Raw genomic sequence first — 13,760 nt, 5'->3', positions numbered from 1 at the left:
TTTGCCAGAGACGTTCTGAAACATACAAATGTACTGGGTGTCATACACAAAAAACATTAGTGTTTTTTTTTTACCGCAAAAATTAACTGGGCATTGCCGAACGCTCATTCTCCACTCAAAAATAGCGCTGGAGGTCACAACCAGATGCCAAAGTTTCAGCCCGATCCGATACCTTATTCAAAAGTTATAAGTAATTTTCTGAAAAGTTAAACGGGAAAATGACGGGCCGACGGAGTTTTTGAATGCATGGGGCTCTATGGCACCAGAAACCGAAAACGGGCAAAAATGGGCTCCATTTTTTCATTGAAGTTTTCAGAAAATCACTTATAACTTTTGAATAAGGTATCGGATCGGGCTGAAACTTTGGCGTCTGGTTGTGACCTCTAGCTCTACCTTTGGGCGGAGAGTGAGCGTTCGGCGATGCCTAGTTTATTTTTGCGGTAAAAAGAAAACACTGTGAAATTTCTTTTGTGACACCCTGTATAAAACAAACATGCTTCGAACCAACTTGAGGTGTGCCCGCGGAGAATTTTCTCATCATATCTGCAGAGGAACTCCTATCTGTTGTACGATGAATGATCAGTGTGACACCCCGGATTTAGGTCTCTCTGCAGGGAAACCCCAAGAAAAACGGGACGGGCATCCCAACACTGCAGAAAAAAAAACAAAAACAAAAAAACTTGTTCGATTGTTTTCTGTTTTTTCACACACCCACTCACAAGAAAAGTAATGCGGAGCGCAAGTTCGTCTGCTTCTTTTAGCAGGGGTTGTGATGACGTCAGAACGCCGAGCTCTGGTTGGCTGATTGGCTTTGATTGAATGATAGTGGGTAGACGTCAAAGCAAGGTGCCTCGAGGTGAATCAGAGCCAATCAGAGCTCTGCGTTCTGACGTCACCACAACCCCTGCAAAACAAGCAGACGAACTAGCGCTCCGCGTGAAATCCCCATTGCGCAGAAATCCCTATATTCTAACCAGGTATCTAGTGGTTTAGCGTACACGTATGTGGGCGGCTCGATCAGTCAAGTAACAGCGACCGCATTTCAGAGCTCTAGATGATGTAAGGAATATTGATTACTTTTCATCGCCATGTTGTATTTCGTTATATCGTACTATTTTTAATTACAAAGTTTACGTATAGCTTAGGTGTTGAGCACAATAAGTATTAATATGGGTCAACTGCTATCACAGGTTCCTCCTAGTCTTAAGTTAGTCTAGAATTTGGCCTGTCACATCTTTATACGAGGTTTGCTTTCTCCGTATACGACACCATATTTGTTCTACATATCTGTATTATCACAGCCAGTTGCGCAAACCCGCGAGCTTCGCTCGTTCAAGGCAACGTTTCTTCTGATAAATATCGAAATCGTCTATGCCATAGGACAACGCACAATGGCATCAAATTACAACATATAGCAACTTGACGCACATTGTATTATGCTTTTTTTTTCTGGTTGCACGTTATGTGTAAGCGAAGCATGATCAAGCATGTCCTGATCGATGCATGCAGTGCACGAGCGCGTTTGCTCAACAGGGACGCTGCAAGCTAAGAGCTCACTCTTGTAGCTTCTGCTAGACGCTGGAAAATTGTTTTCGCCGAAACGAATGCCAGTGGCCTCGGCAACGCCGTTTATTCGTTTGATAAATATTAGGTTTATAGGTGGACGTCGGCTCATTGAGCACTTTGGTTTGTCTGCTTTATCATTTGATACAGGTAACATCTTCTTCTCCAGAACTTTCGCATTTTATCACTACAGCTAACGCCACATTCGAATAGAGATTAAGCTTTCTGCATTGCGTAGTACACTTATGAGGGCCGAAAAAGAGGGTCTAATCTTCTCAATTGGACCCTGCGCATTTAAACGAATTATTCTCACGCCCAGCCTGCAAACATGAAGCTAGATATCATGTTTCACTTCTTGTCAAATGTATCGCTGCCCCATTACTTTTTTTCCAAGCTAAGTACACGGTCAAGTCCGATCTGGGAGCCAGCCTCGCGGTATATTTCGCTCCAATGATTTTAATAAGGCACCGAACGATCACACATTCCAAATGTCATTTCGTTTCTGGTGTTAGGCTTTGTTTTGTTAAGGCGTTTTCTGATTGAGACAGTGCACTGTGATTGAAGAACTAATGTCTGTCTGTGGTTACATTGTAATTGCATTTTTTTTCATAAAGCGCGTGCATATTTGCGTGTAGTAGTGGACGAAATGTGTTCTTTCTGCGTTTCCCTCATAGTTTTATTTCTTCTGTTTTGTACCACGCACCTGCAGGGGGCTATTCAAACGGCCTGCGGTATAAATAAGTAATAAATAAATAATAATAGAGCTCCTAACGGAGGGGCGACTCCCTGGAGTACGTGGCAGAGTCTCCAGAGGCCGCCACCAACATGTGGCGAGGCCTTGTTCTCCTGCTTCGTCCGGTTTGTGTTTCGCATCGCCGGGGGAGACGTGATTTTACGACGAATGTCAGCGGGGTTGGCTCGGAATAGAAGCGTTGCGCGGCTACCGCACATCTGGGGGGGGGTCATATGTCTCGCACGCGGGACGTTTTTGTTCCTTGCCGCAATTCACCCCTGTCAGTAATGACGACTGCTCGAGGGCAGCGAAAGATACAAAGGGTAGACCATAACCGGTGTCTCGTTGCTATTTACGTCCCAGGCGTGTTTATTTTCGGGTCGCTTCTGCCACCGTCGTCTCCGTTTTTCACTGTACTACGGGTGCCACGCGTGTCAAATCCCCAACGTGCCACGTGTAAATGCACGTCATCGCTTGTCATTAGCGTGCTCTTTGGTTCTATTGTTCTTTTTTGAAGAAGAAAGGCAGTATTGTCATGATGCTTTTGGAGCGTGGTGGTAATGTTGCCACTCAAGCGTGTCTCGGACAACTACCAAGTACTTGATCGCTGTTTTATTAGTCCCGCTTGTTTGCGGAAAGAAACGTCCTCTATTAAATGTTCGCGGGTTTCTCCTGGATTTCTCCTGGATTTCTTCTGGAAGTCTCCGAGATTTGTACGAGATTTCTCTGGAATTCGTTCCGATTACTCCTGAATTTTTTTGTGATTTTCTAGGATTTCTCTTTGGTTACTCCTCGATTTCTATAGGATTTGTCTTAGAATTTACCAAATGTTTCCCCGGTTTCTCATAGATCTTTTCTAGTTTTTTCCATGATATTCTTAGGGATTTCTTCGGAATTTTTCCGAAAGTTTACCCACTTTTACGCAGATCCGAACTTTTGCGTTTTTGATAGACTAGGAAAAAAGCGCACCTTAGATACAATTTCTAACAATTGTCGGAAAGTCAGAAAGGCTTTGAAACTTGCGCTTGGAATAATTTGGTTACTTCGATCACATGGTTTGAACGCGAATTATGCACATTATAAAAGACGCGTTGCAAAGTCTAATTATACTTTTTCGCCGTCCGTGTTTACGCAACGCGTACAGAAATGTATTGTACCTAAAAAAAAAAAAGAACGCATCGTTTAACTGGCTTTCTATCTTCACTAGAGATCTGCAAGTCGGGTCACCCTTCATCACGATCCTGCGACGCTAACGCGAGCGCGTGTTCTCTACATGAAACTACTCTTGACGGGTGCTTCTCGTGCCGGCAACCACTTGGCCTCTTGCCCCTTGCTTTTTATTCGTAGTTTCTTTCGGCTCACTTGTAGCACAGTTGCTCAAGCTAACGACACAGCAAGCATTTCCTTCATTGGTGGTAACATCCTTCGGTCTGTTCAAGCAAAGGGACAACGAGAGTAATCAAATATCGCAAGATTTACTGAATTCGTGGTCAGCTCTTAAAAGCTTTAATCAATATACCCTCCCCCCTCCCTTTCTTACACCTAAATACCAAGATTCGTTTGATCCCGGAGTTGTAGAGATATAATTTGACTAATTACGCATAACTGGGGCAAGATCAGTTGAGACTGGAGGGTGAAATACTATAGAGTAACAATGTGAAGAGTAACGGGCTCAAGCTGAGCTAGCTGGTTCATTGCTTTCGATGGGCCAGATGAACACAGATTACACACACACATAGAAAAACACCATTCACACCCCTGGACTTGCAACTGTTTCATGCTCCTCTTTTTCTTCTCTTTTCAAGTAATTACTTTTTCTTCGTCTTTCTTATCGCGTAATTCATAATTTCTTTTTCTTTTTCTTTAAACGATGCTTGAATGGAACAGCGCGGATGAACAGTCACACTTACATGCACACAAGAAGGAAACAGAGTTGCAGCGCTGACTTCAACTCAGTTCTATATTTCTTCTTCCTCAAATCTTCAACTTCTTCACTTTTGTCGTTAATGAGAACAATTTAAATTCTTACACACCGGAGACCAAATAGCCAATACACATTAATAAATAACTAATAATTAAACAAATAAAAGACATCTAAAGACAACTTGCCCAAGCATCCACATTATCAAGCTTTAAGCGATGCGGATGTGAAGATGCGAATGTGAAGCAAGACTACACGAAGTTGCCATTGTGGTAACAAACAAAAACCAACTTGCAAGTGAATTGCTAGAAGCCCTAGCCATCAAGGTCAAGGGGCGGGGGGGGGGGGGGGGGGAGTGTTAGTACCCCGGCCTTCAGTTGCACTCCACCCAAGGGAGGAAGCTAAGGGGTAAGGTAAGGTAAGGGAAAAAAAAAAAAAGAATGCGCAACCGCCTTGTCCTTAAAAAAGCAGAAATTGAAAAGAAATTATGAATTATGCGATAAAAAAATATTGATTACTTGAAAAAAGAAAAAGAAAAAGAGGAGCATTAAACAGTTGCAAGTCCAGAAGTGCGAATGGTGTTTTTCTTTGTTTTTTTTTTGTGAGTGTGTAATCTTTGTTCAGCTGGCCCACCGAAAGTGGAGAGCAAGATTCAGTTAGATTCGACGGTGATATCTTCTCCAGTGCTGCTCTTATCTCCGATGCTACAGTAATCTAATTGGCGTAAACCTATATTTAGTGGAGAAGAACATTACAGAATAAATATTTTTAGTAATAGATGCATGTCCGTTGAAACGCGGACGCTCACTCGCTAATTTTACCCCCTGTAAAAGCTATCCCAGACAGCACACGACGTCGGGCCAACATTGGTATTCAATTGGCAAACAATGGTCCAATATCGGGCCAATGTGACCATCTTAGAACCGATATTGGCGGTACACTGGGATATACTGGCCAACGTTGGTCTGACTTGACCAACGGCTCACCAACGTTGGTAATCGATTGGCTTAGGCCGGCCAACATTGGCCTACTTCAGTCAATGGCTTACCAACGTTGGCAATCGATTGGTTTAGACTGGCCAACATTGGCCAACCTCAGCCAACGGCTTAGCAACGTTGGCTATTGGTTGGCTTAGGTTGGCCAACATTGGCCTGTCTTAGCCAATTGGTTACGAACATTGGTAATCAATTGGCTTAGGCTGGCCAACATTGGTCTATGTTAGCCAATGAGTTGCCATCATTGGTAATCAATTGGCTAAGACAGGCCAATGTTGGCCAGCTCAAGCCAATCAATTACCGACATTGGTAATCGATTGACTTAGGCTGGGCAACATTGGCCTGTCTTAGCCAGTGGCTTACCAATGTTATATATAATTGGCTTAGTTCTTTTAATGTGCTGATCGCTCACGCTGAGAACAATCTCTAGCTATGCCTCCGGGGGGAACGATTCTTCTGTTTTCACACGCAGAGCAAGTTAGCAACTGAATTAGAACGCTGTATGCATTGCGAGCTGTAGCAAGCTTGAACGTCCACGCAGAAAAAAACCGTGTTCGGTGACAGGTTAAAAATAAACGCTGGGGAGGAGGTCGACTCCTCCTGATCTTTCGATCTACAAATATGGAAAGAGATGGGACGCAGACAACACCCGACGTCCTCAGGACGTCCTCGAAAGGTACAAACGTCCTCACGGTTTTCAAGACGTCCTCAGGACATCCTGAGAACGTCAGTCGTTGGATCATCCTAGAAACGTCCTTCCGAGGTCTTATTGAGGACAAAGGATACAAAGTTAGAGGTAATATATGCGTTCTTAATTTGATTGCGTTTTAAAAAAAATAAATGAATGAAATGGCGGTAGTATACATAGTTCACGTTCACTGCTCAACTAAATTTCACATACAAATTATTACATGTAGTTGCGTAAGTTCAGGACATCTTTTAACTATAGTTTTGATCAAACAATTCTTTAATAAAACCAGGACGCACTACAATTATTATTAGTTATGTATTTGCGCAGTATTTCGAAATTCAGTTCCATTGGCAACATTCAATCAAGGTGGCGCAAGCTACCGCCTACTACAAGGTGTACCGTTATGGCAATTATCCACCCATCCGAGAGACTCAAGCAAGCTAAGCCAAGCCAGGACAGAAACAGAAATAGCCTCGAGGTTGAGGATGGCCTCTATGAGGATGCCTTGATAATGTGGATGCTTGGGCTAGTTGGTAATTCATGCTTGGATAGAACAGCCCGGATACAGTCACACTCACAGGCACGCAAGAAGGAAACCGACTCGCAGCGCTGATTAACAACTCGGTGATATATCTCTCCTTCCTCATATCGTCATCTTCTTCTCCTTCGCCATTAATGAGAACATTTAAAATTTTAAATACCAGAAATCAAATAGCCAATAAACATTAATAAATAAATAATAAATAAATGACAACTAAAAAGAAATAAAACTTTAAAGGTTTGAAGGTAAACATGTTTGAGAGAATTCTCTCTGGTTGGGTAAATAATAAAGAGATAAGATAATCCCCCTGAAGAAGAAACGAACGGTTTCGAAACGTAGGGTCGCTACTATTTCAATTTTTGGTTGGCGGATTATCTTATCTCTTTAACTTTAAAGGTTAAAAGAAATATTTTTTTAAGTTTAATTATTTAATTATAATTTATTTTCTAAAAAAATTAACTTTATTTTTATATATATTTTCTTAGTTTTATTTATTTTTATCTGTCATTTATTTATTTATTATTTACTTATTAATGTTTATTGGCTATTTAGTTTCTTGTGTTTAAAAATTTACATTGTTCTCACTAACGGCGAAGGAGAAGATGATGACGATTTGAGGAAGAAGAAATATATCACTGAGTTGTTAGTCACCTCTGCGAGTCTGTGTATCTGCACTGTTCCATCCAAATTGTTGATGGCAGCAATGCAAGGCAGTGACAAAGGTTAGTGTGTTTTTAAATGTAACACTTCTTCGAAATGGCGGAAAGCAGTGAACGGCAATTTCGGCGGGAAAGATGCCGGCGCGTAAACGAATGCTTTGAGCTTTTCAACTGGCCGAAAGTAAACTCAGTAGCAAGGGTATCTTCCTCGCACGAACATTAATTGTGATTTTTTCTAGACCATCTTAGTTTTCTGCTGTGACTGTCATCACAAATCAATGTTTTAGGAGCAGTGAAAGCAAATGTTGAGTGCGCAAACAAAGCTGACGTGGACACCATCATCAAATATGGCTGCGCCACGCTGGAGAGAAACTGAAAAAGCAGCAGTCAAAGGCCGGAGATGTTCGACATGATGGTAAGTTTCTCACATTACCTGTTTTTATTATTAATGCTTGTGGAATTGATCTTTTTTTGTAGATCCTGCTGAATATTCGGACCAGTGCTGGCGAAGATGCGAAGCCACACTGCACGTCTGGTGCAGACGTTGAAAAAAGTCATGTATAACATTTGCTCTGCAATAAAGTATTTCTTGAACAGTTACCTTTGTTTGCAATAATGAATGGCACGATCATGCTCATAGTTACAGGCTAAGAACATAACGCAAGGAAATACGCAGAGCAGAAAGCCGACAGGATGCTGGAGGGGAGAGGTTTTCTTCTCTCCTCTTCAGCATTCCGCCAGCTTTCTTCCTCCTTTCTCTTGCCCTGCGTTCTTAGCCTCTCACTGACTAGTAATCTAGAATTAGTGTGTGAATTTCACTTTAAAGTAGTGCACAACAATGAATTTTTTTTTCTGCAGGGAGCTCTTGCAGGCATCTTCAGGTTCAAAACCCAGTTTGAGAAAACCTAGAAACAATACAAATGAAAGCATCCTAACAGCTCAGTGAACAGCTGCACCTGCAGTGCATTATCCTAAAAATGCACTAGAAAAGTCCTTGGCTGCCCTCTTGAGGACGTTCTAAGGATGTCCTGAGGCCGGACAATAGGACGTTTTTAGGATGTTTCCAGGATCATTTGAGGACATCCTCAGGACATCATAATGTCCTCAAAAGGTTGTCCTGAGGACATCCTGGGGATGTCCAAGTGTTGTCTGGGAGGAGCTTCTACCACCTGTCACCGACTATAACTAACACGCGTCTTCCCAAAACTGATAGTTATGCTTAGTAAATTCCACACAAAATACAAAATGCACGCTTCCTTCGATTTGTGTATATGTTTATACGGCAAAAAGCATAGTGCCTCTTCTCTTATGCCCATTTAGCGACGCAGCCGGGAAACCTTTCCAAAGAGGGGGGAGGAAGGCAGGGTTCAACCCCGAAATTGCCACCCGCCTCCCCAACCTAGGACGTACACGGGTGTATTGTCAGCTGTATGTGATCTTAAAAATCTCAAGGCAACCCGCTTTGCTGAGCCGCAAAACGCGGCCTATAATTCAGACTGAACCAGACAAAATTAAAAAAAATAAATAAAAAGCACTAATAATTTTAGCAAAAAAATAAAACCTTAAACAAATATACAGCGACTGATTAAGCAATTACATGTCTTCACGAATAAAAAATTGCGTTGAATTAACATCTCGAACACCCTATGTTTGAGGTAGGAGGTGACATAAAGCTGATGCTCATTTCAATCTGCAAAGAAAGGTTATCACGCAACATATATAGACCTTTCCAGAAAAGGGCTGCTGGCCGGTTTCATTTTCAGTGTTCGTGCATATCGCGCGTGATTTGCTCGCTTTCCGAAGCGACGCACACGCGCGCGCTGAGCTGTGGAGATCGCACGCTGAGCTGTGGAATAGTAAACATGAGCATTATGCCTGCTTGCCCAAAGATGACTTCAAAGTGCGTACAAAATACGGCAACTGCAGTACTGACTACGGTAGTGACAACGCCCTTAGAAATATAAGCTGTAATAGAGCCAACGGGTTACCAAAGTTGGCAATCGATTGGTTTAAGCTGGCCACCAATTGCCTGTCTTAGCCAGTGGCCTACCAACGTTGGTAATTAGCGGCGAGATGTTTTGGTGGCGCCCTCCTGTGGGTCCCCCTTGTGACGTCATTACCTTGCGAACAACAAGTTCGATGGTGTTTGTAAATAGCATGGTGGAAGCCTGAAATCATTGCGCTCTCAAAGGAACACTGCCAACACCGTCGAGATTAAAGTTCCTTCATTCTTCTTATTTCCGTCGATGGTATACAACTTCCGACGTCACAGTCAGCTTTTGGGCCAATCGTGAAAGGCCGACCACAGCGACGCTTTCGGTCGCGCACGTCGCCAATTGATTGGCTTAAGGCCGGTTCAGACACTTGCGTTTGAGTGCGTTTGACTGCGTTGTGTCGAGTACCGAAAGCGAGTCACCGGCACATTTGTGCTTCGTATGAAGCGTGGAATCCAATTCAAGGAATCATCTTGGCACGCGATATAAGCAGCAGGGATGTCCTGGTTTCTCGCTGCCGCAACGCAGTAAAACGCAGTCAAACGCAACTATCTGAACCAGGCTTTAGTCTGGTGTGATGAGCGATCCCCCGACCAGCCGAAGAGGACGAGAAAGAAGAAGACGAGGTGGGGGCATGCGAGGGGCGCGAGAGGGGATTCGGGCGGTTGACAAAGGACGGTGCAGACGCGACCAGGCCGGACCTCCGTCGGCGTGACCAGACGTCAAGAGGCCCGACCCAAAACCCACTTCTCACGCAGTCCGGGCGCCAACCTTCCGGAGGTAGACAAGACTGCATGCGTGGCGCAGTTGAACACCCGCTGCCACTCCGTGCCACAGACTGAGCCTGACTCAAGCCTTCGGCCAACGCCCAACTGCCTCGTCGCTACGTCCTTCGGCCCAGACCTTGGCGGACACCTGGTCATAGGCTGCCACCGGCGTACGGGGCCTGATTCAAGCCTTCGGCCATCGGTCAACTGCCTCGTCGCTACGTCCGGACCTCGGCCCTGACGTCGTAGACCCCTGATCATCGGCTACCACGGGTGCTACGCCGCAAGGACTGAAAAGTCGTGAGCGAGGGACTTTTTAGGGGACACTCAAACCTGCGAAGCTAGTGCGAAGCTAACAATTGAAGAATCGGCAGCTTAAAAATGGTGCTGAAGTGGCTGCCAGGGTCTTGCGACAGGGGAGGCTGCAGGAAGAGGCGTTCGGAAGCCGTAATGGCTCCCCAGCCCCAGGACTCGCCCCAGGACTTTCCCCAGGACCAGGCATAGGCTCCCCGCTGAGCTTCCTCCCTAGCCCCTTTCAATAAAAGTTCCGAAAAAAAGTATTAATTGATCTTGAAATAGTCATTTGCTCGCCAGATAAAATAGTGCACAGACAAAGCATAGGAGGACCTTGCAATTTGTGCCCAGAATGTTTTTCTTGCAGTGGGCTGCTAATAAGAAACAGGCCAGGGGTCCTTAAAACCCAATGTTGGAATAACCAGGATTTAAACACATTGCCATCATTGCATGGCCAGCATTAAAGATATGGAATTAACACTGGGACATGCCAATGAATCAGCTTGACTGCAGATAACGGCCTATTCAATGATTGAACTTGTATACCAATGATGGCATAGCCATTGAATTAGTGTGAAAGCCAAAATTGGCATAGCCAATGACATAGTGTGGATGCCAACGATGGCTGAAATATTGGTTTAACGATGGCCTAAAAAAGGTGCCAATGATGGCTGGATCATTGGTTCAACGATGGCCCAACGTTGGCGCCAATGACGGCTGGAAGGTTGGTTGAACGATGGCCCAACGTTGGTGCCAATGATGGCTGGGACATTGGTTGAACGATGGCCCAACGTTGGTGCCAATGGCTGGGCCAACATTGGAAGAAGTTGCGCCCGGCCAGAATACCAATGTTGGACCAACCTCCGGAGCCAGCGTTTGCCATTGTTGGCCCAGTGTAGGTCCAACATTGGTGTGCTGCCTGGGATCAGTGCATAAATGCTAACTTATTATTTCGCCGCAGTTGCTTTCTCAATGGTTTCCGAAAGGTGGAACGCTCTCTGCTAGTAACAGAGTTCGAGAGTATAACATATTAGAGTTAGTTAGAAAATGTCAAATTGGATATAAAAAAAAACGGATAGGCCTATAACACTGCTACAGACTCTTGCAGTGAAAATGTTGTAGGGTGCTGCTTTTGGTATTTTCACCCTGGGTAACTCAGTCCCCAAGGGGGAACAAAATTACCATTTATTTGCTTCGTTTTGCATTCGAAATATTTGACCCTAATTTTTCGATGTCATGTTACTGGCCAACTTGAACTCACTTCGGAATTATGGAACATCCAGCCTGTGTAGATAGTGGTAGTATAGTTTGTTTGTTGCTCCAGCTGACTTTTAATTAACGCGGCCGTATGCAATGTGTTGTACCACAGCTGGGAAAGAATTCCTAAACCACATACTTTGTTTCCGAATTTGTTGAAGCACCCAGAGCTCATGCCATGATTATGCTTGCATTTTGAGTAAAAATAAAATGGTGACTGTCTGTAGTACAAAAAAAATGGTCACTAAAGAATCAGTTTGGACGGCGCTGTAAGACCGATGACTTGCTTTCCTTGGTACTGTTTTTTATGCTTATCAAGCCGTTGTGACTGGGCATCCGGTGAAGTGGCGTGGTCCACACACGTTACGCCGCCACCTAATTACCAGGCATTTGGGTTTCTATGCTCTGTTTTATACTTAGCGTGCAACGCTGTCAAAGCTACTGGAGCGAGCATGGGGCTTGATCCCGTTGATCATTTGCACGCGTTCTCGCGCAAACGAAACCATAGATGAAGCTACGCGCTCGCGCCAGTAGCTTTGACAGCGTTGCACACTAAGTATGAAACAGAGTATAGGCGGCTCCGGAGCAGCCTAAGCGTCTCTTGAGACGGGAAGCGGGTATGTTCCACTACATAATGACTGGATTCGTAGTCGACCTGTCTCTTGAACATCACACACTGTATATCTGGGAAGCATCGTTCGTATCAAAAGTAATTGAAGCAAAATTTTAAGTAAAAATTAACTGTCATTGTTATTCAAGTAAAGTAAAATCATTAGGTGAAACGTACTTCAAGACAGCTTTCATTGACGCGATCTGCGTCCTGTTGTCAAGTATGCATTTTTTAAGACGCTCTTCTTTGGTGTTCTCAGACATATCTTTCATTAACATAAATCAATGCAATACACATTGAGCTCGCCACTTAACATACGAGACAAAACCTTAGAACTTGATGATTTAAAAGTAAAGGCTTGTGGTAACAAACCAACTGTTTCCGTTGTCAGTTTCTATTTGCATCGCAGACTGATTCTGGGGAACTTCACTAAAAATACGAAGTGGGTACACAATGTAGGCCACAAGTAGATGGTCCGGAAATGTATCGGTTGTATTAGACGCAATCTGGACAATACTGGTGCATTTTAAGCGCGAATACTTATAAGTAAAACATATAAAACAGCGCAACAGAAAGACAAGGACAAGAAGTATACAGGACAGCGCCTGTCCTGTATACTTCTTGTCCTTGTCTTTCTGTTGCGCTATTTTATATGTTTTACTAAGATGAACCAACTAGCCCAACACCGTACCTTACTAAGCTTATAAGTGCTTTTCAACATTGTCCTAACACTGGCTTAGCTGCATGGATTGCCCGTCAACATATATTGAGCTCAAGTGCAATGAATAATTAATTAATTAACTTCGTTAAAGACGTCATTGCTTCGCTCATGCCCCAATGAAAACTGAACATACGATGCATTCGTTTTAACAAGAATATTTTAAGAGCATGCATCAGAATTAGGAAAAATAATTTCTTTGACGCTTAAGAACCTGAAATTTTAGTTCCTTTATTTTATTGTCGTCTTGACGTTTGGCTAATGTAGGCAATGCTAAAAGCACACCGTTCAAGTAGAAATGCTGGACTCGCGTCATTACGTCGTTGCTATTTTCCAGCGCCTTTTGTATCCTAAGCAAGGGTTTCTGAGTGTGTGAAAAATAACAAGATCTTGCCTATACTGTTTTAATGCCCTCATTTGACATTGCGATTTGATAGCAGAAGTTTCTTGCACTTAACTGAAGAATAATTTGATTATTTTTATATTTTATTATTAACTGTAAACGACTTATTTTTGCTAGGACCTAATTTTCGCGAATTTCCGTGAATCGCCTACAATTCGCGAAAAATAGGTCCCGGGAACAATTCCGGTAAAATGTAAACCCATTAGAATCTATATTACAATCTCACGGCGTTGCGAAAATTATAACCCGCGAATTATTCCAAAACGTCAGTTTTGACCTGAATCGCGAAATATTGAGCCCGCGAAAAATATATCATTTACACTATTTAAAGATACTGGTAATCCCTTTTGCATTGGCAGTATCTACCCCGTTGAATTGTACTTCTAGTTTCTCGTAGCGTATGCGTTCCTGTGCTTTGCCTTCAAACGCATTTATATGAAAACCAAAAGAGTGAACGCCATTGACGTTCTGCTGTTTTATCATATATGTGTTCGTAAAAAATAAAGAAAGCACAACCTATCATCATATGTTGAAGCTGCAAGGACGACTCAGAATTATTCTTAAGAATTCCATTTAGTAAAAACTAACAAAACAAACAAAAGTAGTAAAGGCAC

Source organism: Ixodes scapularis, unplaced genomic scaffold (genome assembly GCF_016920785.2).
Source record: "Ixodes scapularis isolate PalLabHiFi unplaced genomic scaffold, ASM1692078v2 PGA_scaffold3__209_contigs__length_174095766, whole genome shotgun sequence".
NCBI lineage: Eukaryota > Metazoa > Arthropoda > Arachnida > Ixodida > Ixodidae > Ixodes > Ixodes scapularis.
This window is presented reverse-complemented; position numbering follows the sequence as displayed.